This window comes from Chenopodium quinoa, unplaced genomic scaffold (genome assembly GCF_001683475.1).
Source record: "Chenopodium quinoa cultivar QQ74 unplaced genomic scaffold, ASM168347v1, whole genome shotgun sequence".
Taxonomy (NCBI): domain Eukaryota; kingdom Viridiplantae; phylum Streptophyta; class Magnoliopsida; order Caryophyllales; family Amaranthaceae; genus Chenopodium; species Chenopodium quinoa.
The window spans coordinates 5917211-5930527 of NW_018745650.1; the positions used below are offsets into that span (position 1 = coordinate 5917211).

Genomic DNA, 13317 nt, shown 5'->3' on the forward strand with positions numbered 1-13317 from the left:
GGGAATGAACATACATGAACAATATAAGCTTGTCGAAGTAAATCATACTAAGAAATACCCCAAGTATGATCCATTTGTCTTATCTTACCAAGTGACTCAAGTGTACTACGCATCATACCCTAGCCTGAAACGGGATCGAATACAATGGTGGGCTGTGTTTAAAACACAAGCAAGGTCCGTGGTTGATGCTCCGATGGACTTAGAGTTTTTGCAGGAACCATCCCCACAAGTACATGCAACGCTTTTCCCACTGAATGACATTCCGGACTATGCCATAGATGATGATGAGGAAGATGATGGCGATGGTTGTGTTATCTCAAGCGATGAAGATGATGAATCTAGTATCGACTCTAGTGATAGTGATAAGGATGATGACATCAATCTATTGTTAGATGATAGTAGTGATGACATTAATGAATAGGAGAATATTTTACTCTCCTTCGTTGAATTTGCTTGTTATTGTAAAAAAGACAATTGACTTGGTCTTATAATAAATCAGTACTTTTACGCTGAAATGTTATTACATTGTACTACACTTGTAATTTATAATATGCTGTCATGCTATTAACAACTGTTTCAGGTGATCATGGTGGGCGGTAAAGTTAAAGGTAAATGGACAATGGAGATCGACTCCTCCGATGAGGACATGGCGGATGCGGATGCACAGGATTTGGGTACTACTCAGGAGCCCACTTCCAGCTCATCACGAGATCAGACACAAGAGCATTCACAGTTGCCAGTATTAGACCTTACTGTGCTCTGGTACGTACGAATAGTCAACGAATTGGTTTTATATTCTTAATTTTGAGAAATTAACCTATTTATTACTTCTAACAAGTTTTATAATACTTTTTGTTGATGATCATCTAACTTTGTGGTTTCGTCTTTAAATGTAGGTTTGACGACAACAAGGTGAAGAATGCGATCTCCGGAACGCTAACCGGGTACTATCGACAACCTTGGAGGAACTACAACAAGGTGGACCAAGCAACAAAGCAACACTGGTGGAACTTATTCAGCGTAAGCTATTTTAAACAATTAATATATGTTTTATGAAAAGTATGAGATGAAGCTGAGTATATGACTTATGAAGTTTATCATTTGCAGAAAGAATTCACTTGGGCACCTCAATTGACCGAGGATGTGAAGCACACTTTTGAAAACAAGTTTGCTACTCGGCTACGTAACATGTTCTACACAGTCATGCACAAGATGAGAGGCGCCAAGCCAGGCTGGCTCAGTGAGGACGTCCACAAGAAAATGCTGGATATTGTTGCCAATGATCCAACCTACAAGAAGAGGTCGGCCCAGAACCAGAAGAACAGGAAAGGCGGTTCAATGGAAAATGCGGTTGAAGTTACCCACTATCAGGGTTCGATGTCAGCTGTACAACATGCTAAACGGATGGTAAGTTTGTTGAATAGGCAAGTAAAATAGAAGAGAATTGTATATTACTATGCAAAAGGTGCTCTAACATTTAAAGTTTATCATTTTCTGAATGTATAATCAAAGGCGGCGAAGAATAAAGGCCAGCTCCCAACAGTACGTGAGCTTTTTCTAAGATGCACTTCAAGGAAGTGCCTGGGAAAGGCACAGTACCAGCCAACACCAGAGAAAAGCATATTGCGTTAATATCTTCAATAACACTTAGGATTTGAACTTATTTGATCACCTCATGAATTACTTTCCACATGGTTCCCAAAACTCAGGGAGTTGTTTTGTTTTTGTGAATTCAAGGCATGTCCACCTAAAAATACTTATAAAATTCATGTTACGAGAAAGAAATGCTTCATTTGGTAAGAAATGAAGAAAATAGGCAAATAATAGGTCATATAGGGGTCTATTGGTTGAATTTGGGTCCAAATCGTTCCCAAAGCTTGGGGAGTTGGTTGTTTTTGTGATTTCAAGGCATTTCCACCTAAAACTACCTATAATATGCATGTTATGAGAAAGAAATGCTTCATTTGGTTCGAAATGAAGAAAATAGGCATAGAATAGGTCATATAAGGGTCTATTGGTTGAATTTTGGTCCAAATCTTTCCCAAAGTTTAGGGAGTTGGTTGTTTTTGTGATTTCAAGGAATTTCCACCTAAAACTACCTATAATATGCATGTTATGAGAAATAAATGCTTCATTTGATTAGAAATGAAGAAAATAGGCATTGAATAGGTCATATAGGGGTCTATTGGTTGAATTTTGGTCCAAATCGTTCCCAAAGCTTGGGGAGTTGGTTGTTTTCGTGATTTCAAGGCATGTCCACATAAAAATACCTATAATATGCATTTTATGAGAAAGAAATGCTTCATTTGGTAAGAATTGAAGAAAATAGGCATAGAATAGGTCATATAGGGGTCTATTGGTTGAATTTGGGTCAAAATCGTTCCCAAAGCTTGGGGAGTTGGTTGTTTTTGTGATTTCAAGGCATTTACACCTAAAAATACCTATTATATTCATGTTATGAGAAATAAATGCTTCATTTGGTTAGAAATGAAGAAAACAGGCAAAGAATAGGTCATATAAGGGTCTATTGGTTGAATTTTGGTCCAAATCGTACCCAAAGCTTGGGGAGTTGGTTGTTTTTGTGATTTCAAGGCATGTACACCTAAAAATACCTATAATATGCAATTTATGAGAAATAAATGCTTCATTTGGTTAGAAATGAAGAAAATAGGCATAGAATAGGTCATATAGGGGTCCATTGGTTGAATTTGGGTCCAAATCGTACCCAAAGCTTGGGGAGTTGGTTTTTTTTATTATTTCAAGGCATTTCCACCTAAAAATACTTATAATATGCATGTTATGAGAAATAAATGCTTCATTTGGTTAGAAATGAAGAAAATAGGCAAAGAATAGGTCATATAGGGGTCTATTGGTTGAATTTTGGTCCAAATCGTTCCCAAAGCTTGGGGAGTTGGTTGTTTTTGTGATTTCAAGTAATTTACACCTAAAAATTATACTTAATTTGGTTAGAAATGAAGAAAATAGGCAAAGAATAGGTCATATAGGGGTCTATTGGTTGAATTTTGATCCAAATTTAGGGAGTTGTTTTTTTTTTTTTTTTTTTTGTGATTTCAAGGCATGTACACCTAAAAATACCTATAAATATGCATGTTATGAGAAAGAAATGGTTCATTTGGTAAGAAATGTAGAAAATAGGCAAAGAATAGGTCATATAGGCCTCAGTTGGTTGAATTTTGGTCCAAATCATTCCAAAAACTTAGGGAGTTGGTTTTTTTTTTTTTTTTTTTTTGTGATTTCAAGGAATGTACGTCTAAAACTACCTATAATAGACATGTTATGACAATGAAATGGTTCATTTGGTAAGAAATGTAGAAAATAGGCAAAAAATAGGTCATATAGGCCTTAGTTGGTTGTATTTTGGTCCAATTCGTTCCCAAAACTTAGGGAGTTGGTTTTTTTTTTTTGTGATTTCAAGGCATGTACATCTAAAACTACCTATAATAGACATTTTATGACAAAGAAATGGTTCATTTGGTAAGAAATGTAGAAAATAGGTAAAGAATAGGTCATATAGGCCTCAGTTGGTTGAATTTGGGTCCAATTCGTTCCCAAAACTTAGGGAGTTGGTTTTTTTTTTTTTTTTTTTTTTGTGATTTCAAGGCTTGTACACCTAAAATTACCTATAATAGCAATGTTATGAGAAAGAAATGGTTTGTTTGGTAAGAAATGTAGATAATGGGCAAAGAATAGGTTGTATAGGCCTCAATTGGTTGTATTTTGTTCAGAAAGCTGATTTTAACTTACATCTGTGTGAACCTTTTCATATGTGTATCTTGTAGGAGGCCTACCAGAAGAAAGTTGAAGAAGCAAGCACCTTAGGGATTCGGAAGAGTCTAAATGAGTTGTATTGGGAAACTGTAGGTGGTCGCAACAAGAAGGGTCGCGTGAAGGGACTTGGCCAAGGTGCAGAGCTGTATTATGGCAACAGGAAGGGTTCCAAGTCTTCCCAACAGTACAAGCCTTCCTTTCTTTCCCAGATGCAGGATCAGATGGACCAGAGGGTGGAGCAAAGGTTGGAGGAGAGGGTGCAAGCTATGCGGAGTGAAATGGAAGTCGAGATGGAGACTCGATCGGCCGAAATAGAAAGGAGAAACCAAGAGAGGTATAAAGAGATGATGCGTCGATTCTCCAGCAACGACCCATGTTCCAACATTCCACATCAGCGTCGAGACCCCACGAACGACCCGGGTAGCGGCGGTGCAAGGCAAGGTACTCCGGCTGTAGCTTAGAATTTGTGTATATAGTATGTACATGTATTTAGATTTAGATTATGTTGTATAGTTGTACACAATGTATACATTATTATAAATAAATATATAAAAATATTTTCGTAATTATATCATAAATTCAAATTTATCTTAAATTAGGTGCAGGATATATAGGTGATGAATTCCAAATTAAATCGTTTAATTTGTTAAATGAACATGGCTAATTCCGGCAGAAAAATCCGTCGTAAACACTTACTTTCCAATGGAAATTTTCCTCGAAATCTTCACCTGTTCCGACGGAAATGTTCGTCGTAATATCCCCCACTTCCAACAGAAATATTCGTCGGAATGTCAACCCTTCTGACAGAAATCTTCGTCGAAATATCCCCTCTTCCGACGAAATATTCTGTCGGCAACGAACAATTTACGACGGAATTTTCCATCGGAAGGGGGGATATTCCGACGAAGAATTCCGTTGGAAGGGAGGCTTTTACGACGGACTTCCATTTAAAGTCAAGTCCATCTCCGACAGAACCCATTCCGTCGTAATTCAGGCTTCCGACGGAATTTTCCTCGGAAAATGTCCAGATTCCTATGAAGGGTTTTGCGACAGACCTGTTCCGAATTCCGTCGAAAGCTTTTTTTCCGACAGATTTTTCGACATTTCCGACGGAATTTTTCCATCGAAATTTAGCTGTTTTCTTGTTGTGTCAACTTAAAGAAACGGAGGTAAGTTTGTGTTTAAAAGCCTACCTAACAAGCTTCCAGTATATGGACAAACTTTTACAATTCGATCATAACAACTAAACATTCGCGCGCAACACACGCGTAGACTCCCTAGTAATATCAAGTTTTTTTATAATTTATACTTATCTAGTTATCTACGTAGAATGATGAGAGATATGGGGTTTAATTTATGCACGGGTTAAATGTAAAAGTTAAAGTGTTGCAACTAAAAGTGAATAGAGGAACTATTATAAAATCACAATAATTATAGATAAAAGCACACAGACAACAATTAGAAACAAATAATAGCATAAAAAGCATAATTATCATTATAAAAGCATATTACATTATCAATTTCTTTTTTTTTAAAGGTAAGATACGGGGGATCCCCCTCCTATCACAGGAGGAGGGGGATGAGGAGTCAAATCCATGTCACACCTGGGGGAGATGGGGGGACTAACCATCCCTCCACTCCTCACTTCTCGCATTATCAGTTTTATAAGCATATTGAAACATAACAAAAACACCAAAAGTTTTTAGTATAGTCTTTTTTTTTTTTTTTTAATTTTTTTTTTTACCTTGTTGCATGTAGGACTACTATACCAATCGACTAAGAGCTATATTTTGAAATAAAAAACATAAAATAGGGGATACGGGCACGACATGTTAAAATTCATATAATATATTTTAAAAAAGAATTTGACCATAAATTTATCATTTCATCCTCTCATTAGATCATACTATAATATATTAACAATCTAATCATATCACTAATAAATAAAGCTGGTCTCGCAGCCTAGCCACGAGACAGCGACACTTGGCGAAAACTTAGCATTCTAGTTTTTCGCCAAGTATAGCCCCACATAGGAGATAAATAGGTATTATTGTGACACATATGATGCCAAGTAAGCGATTTTTGGATAGATTTTTTAAGATAAAATTAGTCTAAAGAGTTTTATTATCGATAAAATTCTAATTTTCATATATACAAAATTAGTCATAACTTTTAATAAACACAAATTCTCCGAAAAGGCGGGTGTACGTTAATTTATTGTAAGACGGGATAAAGTTATCTTAAAAGTATTTAAATTTACCTTTTATATTACAAAAGTTATAATTTTTCTAATTATAAATTTTATCTTATAAATAACTTATAATTTATTAGATTAGACATATTAGTCTTTATAGTATGTAATCATGAATCTATAAGAAATTACACATTAAACTAAAATTCTAACTAACTAAAAATTAAAATAAAGTTACCATAAAAATAGTTAAAGTTACCCTTAAACTGATAGTCTTACAATAAAACTAACGTACACTCGCCTTATACAAGACTTATTGTTTGATAAACATCCTATAACTCAATTTTATTTCCATCATCAAATTTGTTTTAAAAAGTTCTTTAAAATAAGATTCATTTATTATATATTTAATCACAAACTTTTATACGTAGTTGGTCAAACCATGTCACCAACTATTACAAGAGTTACTTCGTTAGTGCTATAGGGGTTACTTGGTCAGTGTTATAGTGGTTACTCAATCAGTGTTATAGATAGGAGTTACTTAGTCAGTGTTAGAGGTTAATTTGTCCGACTAGATGGTTTGGCTAACCGCATACCAAATGCTTTGTTATTTAATTTATTTAGAAAAAATATTAGAGAATCAGTAAAAATAAGTCTTAATTAGTAAAAATAATTTTAGTTTGGTTAAAAAAACTTTCAGTTTAGTGAAAATAATTTAAGTTCAATAAAATAATTCAAGTCAATAATAACATATATATCTATTTATAAACAAAACTACAAAAAGTATACTATATATATATATATATATATATATATATAATATATATATAATATATATATATATATATATATATATATATATATATATATATATATATATATATATATATATATATATATATATATATATATATATATATATATATATATATATATATATATATATATGTATATATAAGCCATATGATATCGTATGTTTAAATATCCTACATTAGAACGAATTATTTGACCGTGTTTAACATTCAAGTAAAAATGTTATCTTAAAATTTTATCAACCATCTGGGCATTGCCCGGGCACAAAACTAGTATATCGATCATATCGCTAATATATAAAGCCGGTTTCGCAGCCAGGCCACGAGACATCGACACTTGGCATTCCAATTTTTCGCCAAGTGTCAAGCCATGTAGATGGTAAATAGGAATTATTGTGACACATAGGATGCTAAGTAAGCGAATTTTGGATAGATTTTTTTAAGATAAAAATGTTGTATAGCGTTTTATTATCGATGTACTTCTAATATCTCATATATACAAAATTAATTATAATTTTTAATAAATATCTTATAACTCAGTACTATTTCCATTATAAAGTTCGTTTTAAAAAGTTCTATAAAATGAGATCCATTTATAATATATTTTTTAAAATAGAAAATTAGTAATAAAATAAGTTTTAATCAGAAAAAATAATTTTAGTTTGGTAAAAATACTTTCAATTCATTAGAAATAATTAAAGTGCAATAAAAATTATCAAGTTAATAATAACATAGATATCTATTTACAAATAAAACTACAAAAAATACACTATTATATAAATAAGCGATATGATATCGTACGTCTAAATATTTTACATTATCAGAAAGGGTTGTATGATCGTATTTAACATTTAAGCTAAAAAGTTTAGGATAATTCGGGCATTGCCCGGACACAAAACTAGTATATATATAAACGAGAGTTTTTTTCCCAAGATTTTAGAGAGCTAGGATTTTAAGTTTTTAAAAATTATTAGAGCGCCATATAGGATTAGTTTTTTTTTAGAGCCTTAAGTGTAGGATTATGTCACGTAGGATTATTATTTTAAAGCACCACGTAGGATTAAAATTAAAGATTTAAATTTATTATAAAAATAATATAATCTTTTAAAATTGGAAATTTTATTTAAGAGAAAAGAAACAATTTTATTTTATTTTGTATATATAAAAAAATACTATTAATCTTAAAAAATGAAATTCACGTTGAATTGATTTTTGAAAAAAAAAATTTGGATTAGATAAAAAAAATAATGAAATATGAGAAGTGATTATAATAAAATATTTTTTTAAAAAAAAATACTACAAAAGATAAGAAAAAATTATTGAAACTAAAAATATATCATTTCTCTTTTTCCAGCAAGCAAAAAAAAAATGTTCATCATTTATCATTTATTTGGTTAAAAGATTATCTAATTAACTTTATCACCACTTTAAATCCACTATTTTTTTCAATCCTATATGTTGCACACAAATAAACAGAAAACTTTTGCATGCAAAGAAGCATATTTTAGAATTTGCACCATGAAATTCTTGAATGCGATGAACAGTGATCATAATTAAGAAGTCAGTCATAGCTCATAAGTGTTAATTTTGCAATTCAAGGGGCGGGTTTAATTACGCAACTTATTAACTGGCATGATCAACGATTAATTTACAATGAATGATGGAAGCCTAGAAGATTTAAAATTTGTTTGTATATGTGTGAACCTTAATTGTATAAGATTAAAAAAATAATAAAAAAAATAAAAAATAAATAAATTAACTAATATTATGTATTAATATTTTGTTATTTCGATAAACATTAAATGTTAAGTTTAATTATAAATAAAACCCGTACATCGCACGGATTTAAATCTAGTATCATAATATGGAGTACTATTTAGATCACAAACAACAATGGGCTATATATGAAGGCATCCACATTATTTAACTACTACCTTATTTATCTTATTTTACTTATTTTATCACTAAAAAAAAAGTTGCAAAGGATAAGGTGGCATGTCACATAGCATAACCCATATATCATAGTAGGACACGGTTCAAAACGTATTGTTGTGTGTCTAAGAAGTGTCGGTGGACACGGCGGTTAAGTGAACTAGTGAAGTGTCCATGTATATATCAACTGTTTATGGCGGTCTAATGACAGATATTAGGACTCATCAAGATTTTTTTTTTTTCTTTTTGAAAGAGACTTTTCAAGATGTTGAAGAATTTTAACAGCACGCAGTTCAAGACTATAGAGACCACAAATAACTTCATATTGTGTTACAAGGCGAAGGTGGATCAAATGGTCGGTTATTCTTATTTTTGTGTTGGGAGACTGGGAGAGTCCTGTAGCCGTCTTTTATTTCGGAAAGTGTGGATCAAATGCAAGGTTACTCATATAACTATGCTAGAAAATCTTAAAAATTGTTATATACACTTGGGTATATCGTGCACCCAACTAACCTAAGATTAGTTTTTACTCTTTATTTGATGATTAAATGAATAAGAATTATTAAAATGAGAAGAAAATATTCATGGGTACACCGTGCACCGGAATGTATATAATAATTTTTCGGAAAATTCCTTTGAAAATCGTCTTTCATTATGAAAGTTGAGTATTTTCATGTCTACAGGGATGTTTAACTAGTGAAGTTCTAGATAGCTACTACAAGAGGGGGGGGTGAATTGTAGTATAGGTGAAGTAGTAAACTTTTTGCAGAATTAAAACAATGTAAAATAATAGAGAGAAATGATATGGGGTTTTTGGAATTTCCACTATGTAAATCAAACTCTTTTACCAAGTAAATAATCAACCCGAACTAAGTTCCACAAGAACGAAACTTGTTCCCAATTCTCTCAGAAGTTTCAACTTTGAAACTTCCTTTACCTCACAAATTACAATTACAGTAAGTAATACAAGACCTAACGTACGAGAGACTATAAGAGCACTCCCAGCAGTGAGTGAAAAGCCCCTCACGAGTGAAAGTTATGATGTAAAAAAAAAAAACCGAACACTACACCAATGAGTGGAAAAGCTCTCACGGTTGAAGGAAATGAAAAATGCACAAGAGTTGAGAGCAAATCAAGATGAATAGTATTATTGTGGGACCCAGGAGAAAGTTAAATAGTAGTACTACATATAGTATAAACATTATTAAAAAAAAGAGAAAATAAAAAAGGTGATGTGTATTATGGTGGGGTATAGTAAATAGTGGAGGATAAAGTGATGAACAATTTTTTTTTTTATTTTTGAGCATTGGTGTAGTGAAAAAAACCTCTCATGAGAGAAATTGGATGGGAAGAGTGAGAAAGTGGGTAGAGAGAGATTGAGAGGGTTTTTTTCTCCTCACCGTTGATAGTGGTCTAAGAAGTATTTTAGGAACTTTATCACGCTATTAGATAATATGCTTATTGGAATAATAATGCTAAAGAAGTGTTGTTCTTGCTGAGATAGATTGCATGTATTCATAGAGAAAACAAAGTCACTAGACACCTCCCATAACTCCCACGTACACATGTCTTCAAGTAGTAGAGAGTAAGTGATAAGTGGAGGACATGGGTGTCTTCCTTTGCTTGCTCACCAATCCACAACTACCTCAACAAAAACTCCTATATTTTAGCCATGAAAACCGAATGAAGTTTATGATAAAGACCGGTGGGTTTGATTTATTCAAAAAGATATTTTTGTTTAAAAAGATAATTTAATAAATAAATTATAAAAACATTATTTATCACATTCCTTCAAAACCAGTTTTATATTCCAAATGAACGTTATTTATTTTAACCTTTATGATAACGTGCCTTACTGAGTTCCAAAAGCCAACTTATATTTTAAGTACTTACACATAATCTAGAATATAGGTTTGCACGTTGTACTTGTGTGAATGCTACTTCGCAATCTTGATTTAGTGTTCCTATTTTGGAACGATCCTTGTTGCGTGAACCTTTCATTTACCAATTCATTAGTCGAGTTTGACAGTTTGTTCATCGAAACCATAAAGGTCAACAACTAGGTTGACCTATTTTTTTTTTTTTTTTTTAAAATTAATAGTCTAATTTTGTTGACACTCTGTTTATAATTTGCATTTTTAGTAAGATCCCCTAGCTTGAATTTAGATAAGAATATAAGATAACAACTCAAGTGATTAGATTTTGAATAATCACAAAGTTTTATATATGGCTGGCCACACGGTGTGGTCAACCACATTTTTTATTTTTTAAAATGATCGGGGTTACTTGGCTAGGAGTTACTCGGTCAGTCAGAGGTTGTTACTCACTCAGTTGGCCAGGGGTTATTTGGTCAGTCAGGACTAAGTTACTTGGTCAGGGGTTACTCATGTGTTAGCTGGCGGTGTGTCCAGCCATATAATTGATTTATAATTTCCAACATTATCTTTTATCATACACATTTTAGATTTGATTTGAGACCTTTTTTTTTTAATTATTTATAATACACTTTACATAACTAGGAAGACTCCTAAACCTACCAAACTTATATTTGTATAATTTACCTAAACCGCTAGGGTTAGGATACTAATTTAATCTTGGTAGGTTTATGTAAATTATACAAGTATAAGTTTGGTAGGTTTAGGAGTCTTCCTAGTTATGTAAAGTGTATTATAAATAAATAATTACAATTTAAAAGCCTAAGCTGCGCTTGAGCAAGAAGATGAGAATGTTGAATGACCAAGAAATTCACATACCAACAGATATACTAAGGGACATACTAGCAAGGCTACCGGTGAAAAGCCTACTAAGATTCAGGTGTGTTTGTAAACTCTGGTGTTGTCTAACCGATTCCGAAGATTTCACCCTCAACACAAACAATCGTATAAGCACTGATGTACTAGTCATGAGAAGCGTTAAAGGACGCGATGAATTTATAGTTACTGTTCGAAGCACTGATACATTTATGTTAATAATATTGTATATTATTTATCTTGTATTTATCTAGTTTAACCAAGTTTTACCTGTAATGGGCTGATGTCGACATCTACGCAGCTATCTGGCAGCAGGGTTTTGTTGAGATTGTGGAACCCTTCGATTCGAAAGTCCTTTATACTACCGTCGTGTCCTTAGAGTTCTGAGCACGAGTATCGGATGAGGTACGTGCTGGGGTATCCTTCTTCTGGCGGCGACAACAATTATAAGGTGGCTGCCATTACAAATGATTGTAGTCGTGATGGAGGTAGGTGGGATGTGTTGATTGCAGCATATTCATTTCAAAATCATAGTTGGAGTTGAGAAATAAAACGGAAGAATAATGTCCCCTCGATGCCACCTCTATCTGGTCGTGTTTTCTCTCGAGGGGCTTGGTCCTTTGATTTTGATTCTGAGGACTTTAGCTGTGTGGAGTTTCCGGATTTCACTGACACAAGGAGTAGTAGTGTATGGATGTATTTTCGTTCTTGGCGAGTCAATAGCTGTTTTCCGTTTGTCTTCCATATGGGTTTTGGATAAGGATAATAGACAAGAGCCGTCGTCGTGGAGGCCATGGCTTTCAAGAGATGCAAATTGTGGGGAATTGTCTACACTGAGGTCTTGGATGAATGGTCGTTGTTCAAAGATCTTCTATACTCATTTATCATAAACCACCGTCAAAAATTGCTTTATTACAAGTTTTTTTTTTCTTATCATCAAATTGAAACTTTGAGATGCTTAGTTCGTAATAATATAACTTTATATAATCATGCAGAGAGCTTGGTGTTGCACAAAGGAACTCAAGGTCAGACTTTGACATGATCGACCAAACAGATTTGTAGGCCGTGGCCAAGATCACAGTTAAAATTTATGCATGTCAGCTTTGCCACTTTCATTTAATTTACATGTAAGTTATGATTTGTTGCATATGCTTTTAATTAGAATCCTATATATATGCCATCTAAGTTTGTTTAATTTATATGCTTATTATAGGAGAATATAATAACAATATGGATGCAATCGGAGATGTATCAAGTACAAAACAAACGAAAAGAAAATCAGATCACAAAGTGATGTTTAACCTGTCCGTCTGGTGATGCACTTTCAATCCTATCCTGCATTTGTCATATTGGTCTTCTTGTGGTAGTTTGAGGCCTGTAGTTGTACAATTTTAAGCTTTTCAAACTCTTAACTCTTCCTAAAAAGCTGGGCAATGCTAAATTGCTAATTACAGGCTAGCTTATTTTCTGATCTCTACCTTTTCCTGTAGGTATTAAATTACTCAAGTTTCTCTAATTAATTATAGGAAATTATACAATTGATTTGATTATTCTGAAACATGCAGTATAAAATTTTACTAAGCTGTTATACTGCATGTACTGCTAGTCTTTTGTGAACGATTCAACTTCTTGATACGTCTATAATTTAATCCCTATCGACCCTATATTTAGTGTAAAATATTTAGCAGAGTTACGCTTCTTGATTTCTGCACAACAGTTGATCAGATCACTCTTTCTGCAAATCTTCTGAGATCAGCTACAATATAAACAGGTTACTAACCCTGTAATTGTGGTAGCTATAAGAAAGTCGTGAATGATTTCTATGAACCTATTGAGGTAATAG

At 32.9% G+C, this 13317-nt stretch overlaps 1 long non-coding RNA gene across 1 annotated transcript; it reads left to right on the forward strand.

The window, feature by feature from the left end:
• Positions 1–11007: 11007 nt before the first annotated feature.
• On the forward strand, positions 11008–13021 carry LOC110716918. The gene is made up of 2 exons (XR_002510624.1): positions 11008–12601; positions 12688–13021. It is a non-coding gene; the product is annotated as an uncharacterized LOC110716918 (long non-coding RNA).
• Positions 13022–13317: the final 296 nt, after the last annotated feature.